General features: G+C 39.9%; 1 long non-coding RNA gene across 1 annotated transcript; it reads left to right on the forward strand.

The window, feature by feature from the left end:
* The first annotated feature begins 2,323 nt into the window (after positions 1-2,323).
* LOC142375537 (uncharacterized) lies at positions 2,324-3,706 on the forward strand. The gene is made up of 3 exons (XR_012768980.1): positions 2,324-2,409; positions 3,094-3,240; positions 3,634-3,706. It is a non-coding gene; the product is annotated as an uncharacterized LOC142375537 (long non-coding RNA).
* Positions 3,707-15,874: the final 12,168 nt, after the last annotated feature.

Raw genomic sequence — 15,874 nt, forward strand, 5'->3', positions numbered from 1 at the left:
GTTTCCTGTTAATTACCATATACGGCCCGTTTCCTGTTAATTACCATATAAGGCCCGTTTCCTGTTAATAACCATATACGGCCCGTTTCCTGTTAATTACCATATAAGGCCCGTTTCCTGTTAATAACCATATACGGCCCGTTTCCTGTTAATAACCATATACGGCCCGTTTCCTGTTAATTACCATATAAGGCCCGTTTACTGTTAATTACCATATAAGGCCCGTTTCCTGTTAATAACCATATACGGCCCGTTTCCTGTTAATAACCATATACGGCCCGTTTCCTGTTAATTACCATATACGGCCCGTTTCATGTTAATTACCATATAAGGCCCGTTTACTGTTAATTACCATATAAGGCCCGTTTCCTGTTAATTACCATATAAGGCCCGTTTCCTGTTAATAACCATATACGGCCCGTTTCCTGTTAATAACCATATACGGCCCGTTTCCTGTTAATATACGGCCCGTTTCCTGTTAATTACCATATAAGGCCCGTTTCCTGTTAATTACCATATACGGCCCGTTTCCTGTTAATAACCATATACGGCCCGTTTCCTGTTAATTACCATATACGGCCCGTTTCATGTTAATTACCATATACGGCCCGTTTCCTGTTAATTACCATATGGCCCGTTTACTGTTAATTACCATATAAGGCCCGTTTCCTGTTAATTACCATATAAGGCCCGTTTCCTGTTAATAACCATATAAGGCCCGTTTCCTGTTAATTACCATATAAGGCCCGTTTCCTGCTAATTACCATATAAGGCCCGTTTCCTGTTAATTACCATATAAGGCCCGTTTCCTGTTAATAACCATATACGGCCCGTTTCCTGTTAATTACCATATACGGCCCGTTTCCTGTTAATAACCATATACGGCCCGTTTCCTGTTAATTACCATATGGCCCGTTTACTGTTAATTACCATATAAGGCCCGTTTCCTGTTAATTACCATATAAGGCCCGTTTCCTGTTAATTACCATATAAGGCCCGTTTCCTGTTAATAACCATATACGGCCCGTTTCCTGTTAATTACCATATAAGGCCCGTTTCCTGTTAATAACCATATACGGCCCGTTTCCTGTTAATTACCATATAAGGCCCGTTTCCTGTTAATAACCATATACGGCCCGTTTCCTGAATAACCATATACGGCCCGTTTCCTGTTAATAACCATATAAGGCCCGTTTCCTGTTAATTACCATATACGGCCCGTTTCCTGTTAATAACCATATACGGCCCGTTTCCTGTTAATAACCATATAAGGCCCGTTTCCTGTTAATTACCATATACGGCCCGTTTCCTGTTAATAACCATATACGGCCCGTTTCCTGTTAATTACCATATAAGGCCCGTTTCCTGTTAATTACCATATACGGCCCGTTTCCTGTTAATAACCATATACGGCCCGTTTCCTGTTAATTACCATATACGGCCCGTTTCATGTTAATTACCATATACGGCCCGTTTCCTGTTAATTACCATATGGCCCGTTTACTGTTAATTACCATATAAGGCCCGTTTCCTGTTAATTACCATATACCCAGATAGCATGCGGATGTGGGCCACTTGAGGCAACGATCCGGCACTGTAGGCATTCTTCTGGCCCGGACAAAACAGATGTGAGCCTAAAGTGGCCCATGTAGTAAATGCTACATTTGGGCCAAATATTACAAAACGGATACGGCCCAGCTTTGGCTGATATATGGCAAGTTAGCAACGACTAATCCGGGTGTGAGCCTAAAGTGGCCCACAAATGAAGAAACATACTTGGCCCACCTTTGTTGAAACATATTTGGGCCAGTTTTGGGAGAAATACGGCAAGTGAGCATCAAGTAATCCGGATGTGAGCCTAAAGTGGCCCACATATAAAGAAACACACTTGGCCCACCTTTGTTGAAACATATTTGGGCCAGTTTTGGCCGAAATACGGCAAGTGAGCATCAAGTAATCCGGATGTGAGCCTAAAGTGGCCCACATATAAAGAAACACACTTGGCCCACCTATGTTGAAACATATTTGGGCCAGTTTTGGCCAAAACATGGCAAATAAGAAAAGAGTAATCCGGATGTGAGCCTAAAGTGATCCACATATAAACTTAGCCCACCTTTGTTGAAACTATGGGTAAAAGTAGGTTTACTGTGAGCTGGGCAAACCCACTCTTATTCCACAAAAAAACTGCAAGTTTTACCTGAAGAGAAGTTAGACTGTTTTTTTTTTCACTACCACGCCCCCTTGGTGTGATTTGTTCCAAATTTGCGGGGGAGTTTGGAACACAACCGTTAACATTTGAATCGGTCAACGCCACTCTGATTGGCTGAGGCAGCACTTCATCGTGACCCAGCTACCTTGCAGAAGAAACTGGCCGCATTCAGCCTGCTGGGATCCACAGAAAAGTTGAAGGTAAGTTCGGCTCAGCTTATTTAATTTTATGTGTGAGATGTGTTAGCTTTGTTTCTCTTAATCTATACAAACCTGCTGTGTCTACAAGTGGCATTGTACCTCTTCAGATAGGGTTAGCTGAAATTGGCTATAGTTGAAATGTAATTACTTTTCAAAACGACCATAGTGCTGTAAGCTATGCTGCGACCAAAATACAGCCACGAGTGAGGTTGATGCCATTTTTCAAAAAGAAACACTGCTTGTTCTATGGTCATTAGTATGAGTCTGAAGTTGTTCCCAGACCGCTGGGACTGGAGGGTTTGCTTTCTTTTGTTTTTGCGACCGAGGACTTTCGTTGTGTTAGCTTAGCATGCTATGTTATTGATGCACATGTACGGGAACTTTTTTTCTGTTCGGTTATGATTAAGCAATATCGAAACCTTATCAAAAAACAATCCAATTGAACTGTAACTGTACAGAGATGTTGAGGACTGTTCTAAAGTAAAGGTTGTATGGTTTGTACATCTGTGGGTAACAAAACTCCTCATGCACAGCAAAAATGAAGCTCAGTTGGGACACCTCGGGTGAAAAATAAAGAAACAACAGTACACTGATTTCATTTACTGAAATTGATTATTTAGTCTAAACATTTTCTCTAAAACTGTGGTACTAATTCTGCCTTTTTTTCTCTTTTTTCCCCCTGAGATTACTGCTTTGAGTGTCATCGGTGGGGTTCACATTAAAGATGCGGTCTGGAGAATCATGAGATACTGCTGGCCAAGCAGCTCAACTGGCGGGGCGTAAATGGAAAAACGGCTTTCCACAGCCTCCAAATAAAAGATGTCATTACTGGTAAGTGTTAATTGTGTTATATTTCATTGTGATGCGTTTTATGAATGGGTTAGGGTTTTCCTTTTCTTTCATGATTCTGAGTAGTTGCTAGGGGTGCTGAAATTAATCATAATCGCTTTATCAATATGTGGATGATTATGCATCAGTGTGGTAGCAGACAATATTCTATTCTGTTGCAATATAATGGCATTGATTGTTGATTAATCAATCAGTTCATCAGGTGAAGGGCAGTTTTCCTCCAATTTTAGTAATGGGCTGGTCATGGGCATGGCTAAACTGTTTTCAAACTACATTCATCATTGCTGCCCAACTATGGACAGGATATAGCATGCCATGCATTTCTCACCATTGTGTGTAATCTCTCTAAAACTTTACTGTTTTCTCATTTTTTAGGAACGGTCAGAAACAACCAACTAACGGCCACTGCCACTGACCAGGAGGTGGAGGCCTACATAAAAAGGTGGCTTCATCTCGCCAGAGACCGGGATGGTGGGAGGAGAGAAGGCGTTCCTCACAGCACACACGTAAGTCGGCTACGATACCTATTTTGCAATATGTGATGCTGTTAGACAGCAGAAATCAAGATGAAGCTGCCAGCATGTGTGCGGGGTGTATGCAGCTCCTGAGTTTAATTTCAATATATTCCAAAATATCAAAAGAAAAAAATCACCTTTAACATAAACATGAGTTATTATTGTAACTTAAATGTTGAGGTTAAATGTGAAGTTTGTCTGAGTGTTTGAAGCTGCTTTACTCCAGTTCACATTGCCTGTTACCCAATTTTCATTGCCTGAACAGAATGAGGTTGAGCGAGCAGATATTGGGTTTAGCTTCAGATTAATTGTAATTAAAAACAGACTAGGTTTTGAAGTTTTCTAAGGCATGAACACAATATTATGATAACTTAATATCATTTCACACAGCCTTTTTTGTTTATCCTGATGAGGTTTTGTGTTTTGCAATTCACTGCCACCTTATACTGAATATACTTTACTGAATCAACTAAATTTGTTCTTTTGTGTATTTCTTAAAGGGACGGAAGACGGATTTGGATTTTTGTAGGTCGCCAACTCTTTTTCCTTTTTTTTTCTTTTTTTTTTTTTTTTGCCATTATGTTTTAAAATAAAATAAAAAATCACTCCCACTTCTCGTGTTTGGTCATTTCTTCAGTTTCCTCATCATTGACGCCAAGATGAGTCCCACTGCATGCCATCATTCAAACGGTATCTGGGGTTACCATAATGGCATGTAGCCACAAATTGAGACCATTCTGTGTTTTCATATTTGACATACTATTTTATCATGGTTGTGACTCCCCAAGTGTGCAGGTTAGTCGAGGTCATAGTGTGTAAACCAGTTCTGACCAGAATTAAAGTGTACAGTGGCCCACATCCGGTTGAGTGCTGGTTTATTTTGGCTGACATCTGGCATCGTGATGGCTTGGTTGTGGCCCACTTCTGGCAAACGTGAGCGGACCGCCCAAGTGCCATCATTCCATACCGTATGTGGGCCGGATGAACATGTCAGGTGTGGGCCGGATACGGGCCAAAAGAGTTTTGCTATCTGGGTAAGGCCCGTTTCCTGTTAATAACCATATAAGGCCCGTTTCCTGTTAATAACCATATACGGCCCGTTTCCTGTTAATAACCACATACGGCCCGTTTCCTGTTAATAACCATATACGGCCCGTTTCCTGTTAATTACCATATACGGCCCGTTTCCTGTTAATTACCATATGGCCCGTTTACTGTTAATTACCATATAAGGCCCGTTTCCTGTTAATTACCATATAAGGCCCGTTTCCTGTTAATTACCATATAAGGCCCGTTTACTGTTAATTACCATATAAGGCCCGTTTCCTGTTAATTACCATATAAGGCCCGTTTCCTGTTAATTACCATATAAGGCCCGTTTCCTGTTAATTACCATATACGGCCCGTTTCCTGTTAATATAAGGCCCGTTTCCTGTTTTGGTTGCCACAGAAGACACATAATGTAGCTGCTGTTTCTCACTCTTTGTAAGGTAAACATGCTTTCAGTATGAGGCCTCGTCTGCGTCTTCATTTCCCACCGTTGGTTCTGACATTTTTTCATCTGTTTCTTTGTTTGTTTGCTACGACTGCTAATGCTAAAGCTAACCCGTCCCGCCGCTGAGATCGAGAACGGTCACGTGACCAGACTGCACGGCTGCGTCTGATTGGTGGAACACAGTCAGGTGGCAGAGCCTTTGGCGGAAGTCTCTCTCTCTGTCAGAATAAAACATTAAAATGAGGCGTACGCGGGGGGATAAAAATAATGAGGCGTAGAATACCAAAGAGGTAAGAAGAAAAGTAACCAGCTCATTGTAGCCTAATGTAGCGGAGTAAGAGGACAGTTTCTGCTGCACACATCTACTCAAGGAAAAGTAAAAAGTATAGAGATTTAAAACTACTCCTAGAAGTATAATGTTTTATAAAAACTTACTCAAGTAAATGTAACTGGTTACCCACCTCTGGCTATAAGGGCTGCTCACAGTTAAAACTCTGATCTGAACATGTCTATAACTCTGGATGAGAACTGAAGCAGCTAATGAGCTGAGAGCGCAGTAAGACGCTCGTGTTAATGATGACTGACGTGCAGCAGCGCTCAGATTTTATCTTTGGTCTTCACAGGTTGATGAAGTGACACATAAAGCTCATCAGCTGCATCGTTATCTGCTTCTGCAGCCCGACCGGCTCAGGCTAATACAGCAGGTTCCTCCCCTTTAAATAGCTAATCAATAACCAGCTCAGGCTATTTGTTTTTACTTCTTCTTCTCTTTATTTTTTACCTGCTGAAAAGCACTCTGATACACCGTAAGGATCGTCTGTGAAGGGCTGTAGAAATAAATTACATTTACAATGCAGATCTAAACTGGAAGAAATTAAAGCAATTCAAGCTTCATTAATTATTCACATTTTGGGATCACAGCTTGATTTACCAAGTCGTATGTTTCCAAGTCATGTGACTCCCCTCCAGCTGCCTTAAGAGGGTTTTTTATACATTGTTAAAGGGACAGTTCGCCTCTTCTGACATGAAGCTGTGTGACATCCCATATCAGCAGCATCATTTCTGAACATCTTCTTACCCCCTGCTGCGTCCTGTGAGCAGAGTTCCAGCCTCGTTTTGGTGTTGATGAAGGTAGTCCGGCTAGTTGGCTGGGGTTTAAAAAATAAAGCGTTTTGCTTCTCAGAACAATATGCGTTCAACAGAGTAATACATTTGCATCACAAAATGGTTCTCCAGGAAAAAGTCAGACCTCACAATCTCTTGGCCCTATTTTCTCTCCCTTCGTATCACTGCCTGCTGTGCAGACCGAGCAGCAAACACCGTAACAGGCGCGGCTGTTTTTTTAGATTTAGCAGCTGCAGATTTGTCGGGTGAGATGATAAAATGATCCCAGATCTGAGCTTTTTTCCTTCTGGTCTGAAATGATGAGAAATAAAGAGGATGTAAGGAGTTTGGTAAAGATGAAGGAGGTTTGAGCTGCTGTGACATGACGTGATCAAACTGGACTTCGGGTCCTCTGAGGCAGCATATCGATGCACAAACTGTCAGTCACTGTCAAATCTGAGCGTCTGTGGAGATTTAAATAATTAAGCGGGAGTGCTCGACATTTGGCCGGATTGTTGAGGTATCAGAACACATCGGTTGTGGTGTGATGAATTCCTCTCTGAGGACAGCAGATCAGATACTTTCTGCATCGATCTGTGCTGTGGATCGATGCTAAACATCTTATAAAAGATCACTTACAGAAAAACACACTCCTGACTCCATCTTTATGGGGCAGACTGATGGAAAAGTGTTGGTTTAGGCTCAATATGAATGAGTTTACCTTCATTTCTCCTGTGTTTGCTACCAACCTTTCACTTCTTCAGGCTTCTTGTATTCTGTTAACAGAGGGGCTCAGTCACAGGATTATTAAATCATTATTTGGGTTCTTCAGCACGGTCTGCAGATCTGTTAGTTCCAGGAGGACGGCCTCAGTGATGGAAACGCAGACTCTCAGCAGTCCGTTCTTCACACCATAATTTATGGATGGCGTCTGACTTCAGCAGCAGTAAGCGGTGAATTATGTTGCTGCCTTTAACGTAGAACTCACTGCCTGTAGATCCTTTAACGTGGCAGAAAGGGGAGGATATATAACCTGGAAAACATCCATCCATCCATTCTCCTCCTCTTATCTGAGGCAACAGGTCCAGGAGCAATCCTCTTAGTTTAGTCATGTTAAACGTACATTATTCACCAATAAACACACAAACCAGACATTAAAACACTTTTATTGTGCATTTACTCTCATTTTGAGAAGGAATAATTAAGTACTAATGCAGTAATAATTAAGTAATGAGGTAATAATGAGCTAATAATGAAGTAATAATGAGGTAATAATGAAGTAATAGTGAGGAAAAATTGAAGTAATGAGGTAATACTGAAGTAATAATGAAGTAATAATAAAGTAATAATAAAGTAATAATAAAGTAATAGTGAGGTAATAATGAGGTAATAGTGAGGTAATAATGAAGTAATACTGAAGTAATAATGCAGTAATAATGAAGTAATACTGAAGTAATAATGAGGTAATAATGCAATAATAATGAAGTTATAATGAAGTAATAATGCAGTAATAATGGGGTAATAATGCAGTAATAATGCAGTAACAATGGGGTAATAATGAAGTAATAATGAGGTAATGAGGTAATAATGAAGTAATAATTAGGTAATAATGCAGTAATAATGAGGTAATAATGCAGTAAAAATGAAGTAATAATGAAGTAATAATGCAGTAATAATGAAGTAATAATTAGGTAATAATGAGGTAATAATGAAGTAATAATGCAGTAATAATGAAGTAATAATTAGGTAATGAGGTAATAATGAAGTAATAATTAGGTAATAATGCAGTAATAATGAGGTAATAATGCAGTAAAAATGAAGTAATAATGAAGTAATAATGCAGTAATAATGAAGTAATAATTAGGTAATGAGGTAATAATGAAGTAATAATTAGGTAATAATGCAGTAATAATGAGGTAATAATGCAGTAAAAATGAAGTAATAATGAAGTAATAATGCAGTAATAATGAAGTAATAATTAGGTAATGAGGTAATAATGAAGTAATAATTAGGTAATAATGCAGTAATAATGAGGTAATAATGCAGTAAAAATGAAGTAATAATGAAGTAATAATGCAGTAATAATGAAGTAATAATTAGGTAATAATGCAGTAATAATGAAGTAATAATTAGGTAATAATGAGGTAATAATGAAGTAATAATTAGGTAATAATGAGGTAATAATGAAGTAATAATGAGGTAATAAAGTAATAATTAGGTAATGAGGTAATAATGAAGTAATAATTAGGTAATAATGAGGTAATGAAGTAATAATTCGGTAATAATGAAGTAATAATTCGGTAATAATTCGGTAATAATGAGGTAATAATGAGGTAATAATGCTGTAATAATGAGGTAATAATGAAGTAATAATTAGGTAATAATGAAGTAATAATGAAGTAATAATGAGGTAATAATTCGGTAATGAAGTAATAATTCGGTAATAATGAGGTAATAATGAAGTAATAATGAGGTAATAATGCAGTAATAATGAGGTAATGCAGTAATAATGTGTTTCTGCTGTTAGAGGAAATGTGCTGAGATTCAGGATGTTTATCCATGATGAAAAGATCACGCTGTGCACGGTGTGCACCCATCAGCACGTGCACTACACAAAGGTCACGTGACTTATCGCAGACTAAAAGACTAAGTGCTGCTCACACGCCGCCGGGAACAATTTTAATGCCCATCATGGAATAATGTGGCACTGACTTGGAATGAATCTTTTATTTCACCACAGATGTAGTTTCAGGAGTAAAAATCAGCTTCTTACAGCAGGATGTGAACATGAATGCAGCTGAACTAAAGCTGAAGGCTTGGCGTGGACGGTCTGAACTCCTCAGGGTCGGAGCTGACGCCTCACTCATTCTGATAGAGATGGGACCAAGTCACACATCTGCAAGTCAAAGTCAAATCAGATCTTAATAAAGTGAAAACACAAAGATATAAGTAACTGTCAGTAAACATCATTGGCCAATGTGTCCAACCTGTCCACCCCGTATCACATCAAGCTAACGTTAGCTAACTACCGGCCAGGCTAACAGGATAATATTAGCTAATTTGACGAGCACTTACTGGTCAGAATGGATCTTCAAATGATGAACAAAGTTGGAAGTTGTCGTCTGGCTGTCTGAGATGTTGATGCCGCATGTCTTGCACTGAGCTGTTCGTCTTTTGCCGTCAAAATGGTGATTACGAAAGCCGAAGACAACGACTCTCTGTCCCGCTGACATGTTGATGCATATCTGATATGAGTTTATTCTCTCCAATAAACACTAAGGTATGCAGAGAGCAGGGCTGTAGTACTCGAGTCCGTTTTTTTATGGTCTCTGACTTGTCTCGGTCACTGGTCTTGCCAAATATGGTTCTTGGTCTCGACCGAGTCCAGGCGTCTTTATTTTGTTACAATATTCAAGGGAAAAGTAACCACTTGATAACCAATCACACACCAGTTTATTTTCGCGAGCCCTGCATCTGAGCCTTGCCAACGTTCTTATCCTTCACACACACAGTGAGAAGATGTCGGCCAAATCCGCTTTAGTGAAATTTGGTTTTACAAATCAAAGAATTTCTCAGCACATCACTAAAAAAAAAACACAGGGCAGATTGCAGGTTCTGCAAATCGACTATCTCGGAGACATCTGGCACGACTTCAAACTTCGTGAGACACCTGCAGAGGCATCATTCATCTCGGTAAGTTAACTGCAGAGCTCGGCGGTGCTTAGCCTCGTAGGCTAGGCTATGTGTTATGCATTAGCTAACAAAGCGGAAGATAAGCCAAGGTAATGTGTTTTTGGACATAGTTATCATCACTTACTGTACGTCTGGTATTACTGGTTTCATGAGATATAAAAAAATCAAACGATTGTGAATATGGAATAAGCGATTGGTTGTCGTCAATTACATTTGTGGTTGTGTGATACTGTACTTGTGTTACAAAGGGTAGCGGCTACACAAACGCTCGAGCGTTTACGTTAACTTTATACTGTCATGCATACAACTTGTTCTTTTCTGTCCTGGACTCGGTCTTGTCTTGGACTTGAACCTGTTTGGATTACTCCTACCGGGTAATCCATGTTATTTTTTAATTAATTTATTAATTTTAGATTCAAATTGAAAACATGAACTGAATGACACTCCAAGTCATCGTGTCTCAAGTCAAGTGCCGAGTCTTTAACTTCCAAGTCCGAGTCGAGTCTCGAGTCTTTTATTTTTTGTCAAGTCACAAGTCATCAAAACAGCGACTCGAGTCCCCATCTCTGCGTTCTGATCATGTTATTCTGATCACATCATTCTGCACTCAGACGGCTGCAGAAGGCTTCTGATAAAAAGCGTGATGCATGGCCGCGGTGAGGTTAGGACAGTTAAGGAGGTGTTGCTCTTCTCTGATTGCTTCTGTAAGTGCCCTCCTGATCAAAGCATCGAACAGCTCTGCTGATGAGATGGCTTCTGTTCGCTCCTCTTCATATAACACGAGCTCATGACTCATTTTTACCTCCGACTGCATTCATTCCCTCTTTTATAATGATTTGCTTTGGTCTCTAATAATCTTTCTTTTCTAAAATCCAGACAGTTCCACGTCGAGGTCGAGGGTCAGTGGGTTTGATTCAGATCAGATCCGTGTTTAACGTGAAAGACGTGACATTTATTCACTTAATCGTCACAATTAAGTCATCATTAATGTGCCATAAAGTGCCGAATGGCCCGATTCGTTGCATTACAGTCGGATGGTTAATGATTCCCTGCACAATGCAATGACTTCAGCATCAAAGTCGGAGTGAAATAAGTAAAAATTAGGGCTGGACAAGTTAACTCGTTAATTATTTAACGCCGATCAATATTTTATCATGCATTAACGCAGGTTTTCTATGTCTTTTTCTTTTTTTTTTTTAGATAAAAAAAAAAACTATTTTTTGGGGCTTTAATGGAAAGTTCAGAGACAGGAAGCAGGGGGCAGAGAGAGGGGGAACAACACGCAGCTCCCCTGTTTTATTATTTATTTTATTCTGTAAAAGTCTGTTGCTCACAGGCTTTTATTTAGTAAAAGTCTGTTGCTCACAGGCTTTTATTTTGTAAAAGTCTGCTGCTCACAGGCTTTTATTTTGTAAAAGTCTGTCGCTCACAGGCTTTTATTTTGTAAAAGTCTGTTGCTCACAGGCTTTTATTTTGTAAAAGTCTGTCGCTCACAGGCTTTTATTTTGTAAAAGTCTGCTGCTCACAGGCTTTTATTTTGTAAAAGTCTGTCGCTCACAGGCTTTTATTTTGTAAAAGTCTGTTGCTCACAGGCTTTTATTTTGTAAAAGTCTGCTGCTCACAGGCTTTTATTTTGTAAAAGTCTGTTGCTCACAGGCTTTTATTTTGGAAAAGTCTGTTGCTCACAGGCTTTTATTGTTGTAAAAGTCTGTTGCTCACAGGCTTTTATTTTGGAAAAGTCTGTTGCTCACAGGCTTTTATTGTTGTAAAAGTCTGTTGCTCACAGGCTTTTATTTTGTAAAAGTCTGTTGCTCACAGGCTTTTATTTTGTAAAAGTCTGCTGCTCACAGGCTTTTATTCTGTAAAAGTCTGTTGCTCACAGGCTTTTATTTTGTAAAAGTCTGTTGCTCACAGGCTTTTATTCTGTAAAAGTCTGCTGCTCACAGGCTTTTATTTTGTAAAAGTCTGCTGCTCACAGGCTTTTATTCTGTAAAAGTCTGTTGCTCACAGGCTTTTATTTTGTAAAAGTCTGCTGCTCACAGGCTTTTATTTTGTAAAAGTCTGTTGCTCACAGGCTTTTATTTTGTAAAAGTCTGTTGCTCACAGGCTTTTATTCTGTAAAAGTCTGTCGCTCACAGGCTTTTATTCTGTAAAAGTCTGTTGCTCACAGGCTTTTATTTTGTAAAAGTCTGCTGCTGTCTGCTGTGGAACAGGAAAAGAAAGTAATCGGCGGATCCACCAAACATGGAGAAGGGTACGGAACTTTTACTCGGCCATTTTCATGTTAAAGTTCTTCCAGACGGCGGAGTCGACAGAACCAAAGTCATCTGTAAACTCTGCCAAGTTGAATTGTCTTCTCAGCGTAGTAGTTCCAGTCTAAAATATCACTTAAAGGCAAAACACACAACTGATAGCAGCAAGTCATTCAAGGAAACAGACAGTGGAGCGAGGCTTCTACATAAAAACTACAGAAAGATGCTGATGTTAAAAGTGTGTTTGCACAACAAATGTTATGGCACTTTCATTCATATGGCAGCACATTTAAAATAAAGCTAAATGCTAAAAGCTATACGCTACTTTAGGATTCATTTTTGGATTCTGCGTACAAATGAGATTAATCGTGATTAATCAGGGAAATCATGTGATTAATTAGATTAAACATTTTAATCGTTGCCCAGCCCTACTTATTATTATTATTATTATTATTATTATTATTTTGGACCCTTTTATTGATTGTTTGATGCCAAAGTCTCTTTAAGTCGTGCTGTTTCTTCCCCGTTTCCTCTTCTTACAGGCAGGAAAACTGTCAGATGAGGTTTCAGAGGAATGACCCTGAGTGAAAGACGGGATTTATTGCACGCCGGCTCCACTTCTGACCAGCTCGCACACGAGTGTCCTTTGAGTGGTGAGAAATGCGGCTAATTCAGCTTAAGCCTGTGACCGCCGGAGGCTGCAGCCTCTCATTAGATGATACGCAGCTTTTTCTTTGACTTTACTGAGATTCAAAATGCACATTTATTTCCCGGTTTTGTCTTTTCTGACTCTGTGAGGCTCCTCCGATGAGGATGCCGGTGTGCTGCAGCACATTTCATAAGCAACGCTGGTGCAGTACGTGCACGTCCCATTCTGATGCCGTGCACGTACGCCGGCCCCGCGCACACGTGCTGCACACTGATAACAGATCCTCTTAATGGTCCCTGCGAGAGGCGGCGAGATGGACAAAGAGGGAAGTTTTGGAGAAAAAGAAACAGAAAGACGAGGAGAAATAATTAAAAACAAGACGGCGGGGGCGGAATAAGGAAGGAAACTGAATGTGAAAAATGGATAGAAACACAGAGATAAAGAGCAATCCTGCGGATAGAAGAAAAGAAAAGGAAAACCTCGGCTTTTTTCAGCTGAATTTCTGTCAACTTTTCCACTAATTCCTACAAATTAGGCCGAACGGAAGGAAAGTTAATCAGAAAACAACTTCTCACAGAGGTTTGTGAGCTCGTAATAAGACTTAATCCACAGTATTTCCGTCCTGGGACACAGTTTTCTGTGTTTTTAATTGTAAAAACTGTAACAAAAAGGGTTACAGGACCGTTAAAAACACTAAGCTATGAAAAAATAACGCCTTTAAACATGAGTGACCATCTGCAGACGTGAGGGAAACCGACTAAAATAGATTTTATTCTAAACTAAAGTCCATCTTTCTGCGTTTCATGATTTATGGCGACTTCAGGTTGTATTTAGGACCAGATTAAACATATTTACAGACAGCAGAAATGTTTTGCTTTGAGCCAGGAACACAATGAATCAGCCAAAGTGATCAGTCATAATCTACTGGAGTCCAAGAGGAGAGTTTGAGCTTTGATCTGAATACGTAAAGTCTGAGCCGTGCAGAGGGGGGTGGTAACGAGTTACATTTACTTGAGTAAGTTTTTGAAAACATTATACTTCTAGGAGTAGTTTTAAATCTCTATACTTTTTACTTTTCCTTGAGTAGATGTGTGCAGCAGAAACTGTCCTCTTACTCCGCTACATTAGGCTACAATGAGCTGGTTACTTTTCTTCTTACCTCTTTGGTATTCTACGCCTCATTATTTTTATCCCCCGCGTACGCCTCATTTTAATGTTTTATTCTGACAGAGAGAGAGACTTCCGCCAAAGGCTCTACCACCTGACTGTGTTCCACCAATCAGACGCAGCCGTGCAGTCTGGTCACGTGACCGTACTCGATCTCAGCGGCGGGACGGGTTAGCTTTAGCATTAGCAGTCGTAGCAAACAAACAAAGAAACGGATGAAAAATGTCAGAACCAACGGTGGGAAATGAAGACGCAGACGAGGCCTCATACTGAAAGCATGTTTACCTTACAAAGAGTGAGAAACAGCAGCTACATTATGTGTCTTCTGTGGCAACCAAAACAAACGCACATTTCAGCAGAAACTCAACATCTAACTTGAGGAAACATGTAGCGCTAAGTTTCCTAAACTCGTTCTTCCCCCCATGGATAGGTGAATGTTTGTTTTTTAGGTTACATATGGGTTACATATGTTTTAAACATTTCCTAAGTCTGAGATTCGTGCTCCTACGGGTTGAACCAGAGTAAGACTGCACAGCTCATGGTTCCTAATGATTAATCAGCAGAATAACACCGTGCTGCACTCGTTGCTGCTCACACTTTAGTTCCTCTGGAATCTGATGGTGAAGTTAATCCACTTCTCTTTTCTACAACATGATAACGCACTCACTTTGTTTAGCATATCAGGCCCATTATTGATTGTTTTCGTGTTAGATTCTCTCGTTTCTCTGACAGTTTTTACATCTTAAAATCATCTCGAAGGTTTTTTAATGATTTAATAAAAGTGATACGAGTGCAGATTCATGTGTAATCACCCTGCTGTGCTACAATCGGGTGTTTCTGGGTCCTCTGAGGACCGAATGAGAAGCCTGACGGCTCTTTGCTGCCACCAGCTGGCCAACCACAGAACTACAGCAGCTCACAGGGTGAACAGTACGTGTTTCCTTTCCTTCTGTGATGCTTTAGTTGCACAGATTCTCTTTTTCATTTGGTCTCTTTGGTCCTTTCTCTGTTTCCGGGTCACATCAACACGGCGCGTGCACCGGAAACAGCAAAGAGGGTGGTTCAATGAGGAAGAAGGTTAAACTTTTTCAGACAAACTCTAGCACATCTTTTTGAGTAATCAACAAAGATGGAACCAAGTCACACATGTGCAAGTCTCAAGTCTTAGCTTGCAAGTCTCAAGTAAGTCTCAAGTTTTAGCTTTCAAGTCTCAAGTAAGTCCCAAGTCTTAGCTTTCAAGTCTCAAGTAAGTCCCAAGTCTTAGCTTTTAAGTCTCAAGTAAGTTCCAAGTCTTAGCTTTCAAGTCTCAAGTAAGTCCAAGTCTTAGCTTTCAAGTCTCAAGTAAGTCTCAAGTCTTAGCTTTCAAGTCTCAAGTAAGTTCCAAGTCTTAGCTTTCAAGTCTCAAGTAAGTCTCAAGTCTTAGCTTTCAAGTCTCAAGTAAGTTCCAAGTCTTAGCTTTCAAGTCTCAAGTAAGTCTCAAGTCTTAGCTTTCAAGTCTCAAGTAAGTCTCAAGTCTTAGCTTTCAAGTCTCAAGTAAGTCTCAAGTCTTAGCTTTCAAGTCTCAAGTAAGTCTCAAGTCTTAGCTTTCAAGTCTCAAGTAAGCCTCAAGTCTTAGCTTTCAAGTCTCAAGTAAGTCTCAAGTCTTAGCTTTCAAGTCTCAAGTAAGTCCCAAGTCTTAGCTTTCAAGTCTCAAGTAAGCCTCAAGTCTTAGCTTTCAAGTCTCAAGTAAGTCTCAAGTCTT

Source organism: Odontesthes bonariensis, chromosome 24 (assembly GCF_027942865.1).
Source record: "Odontesthes bonariensis isolate fOdoBon6 chromosome 24, fOdoBon6.hap1, whole genome shotgun sequence".
NCBI classification, from domain to species: Eukaryota; Metazoa; Chordata; class Actinopteri; order Atheriniformes; family Atherinopsidae; genus Odontesthes; species Odontesthes bonariensis.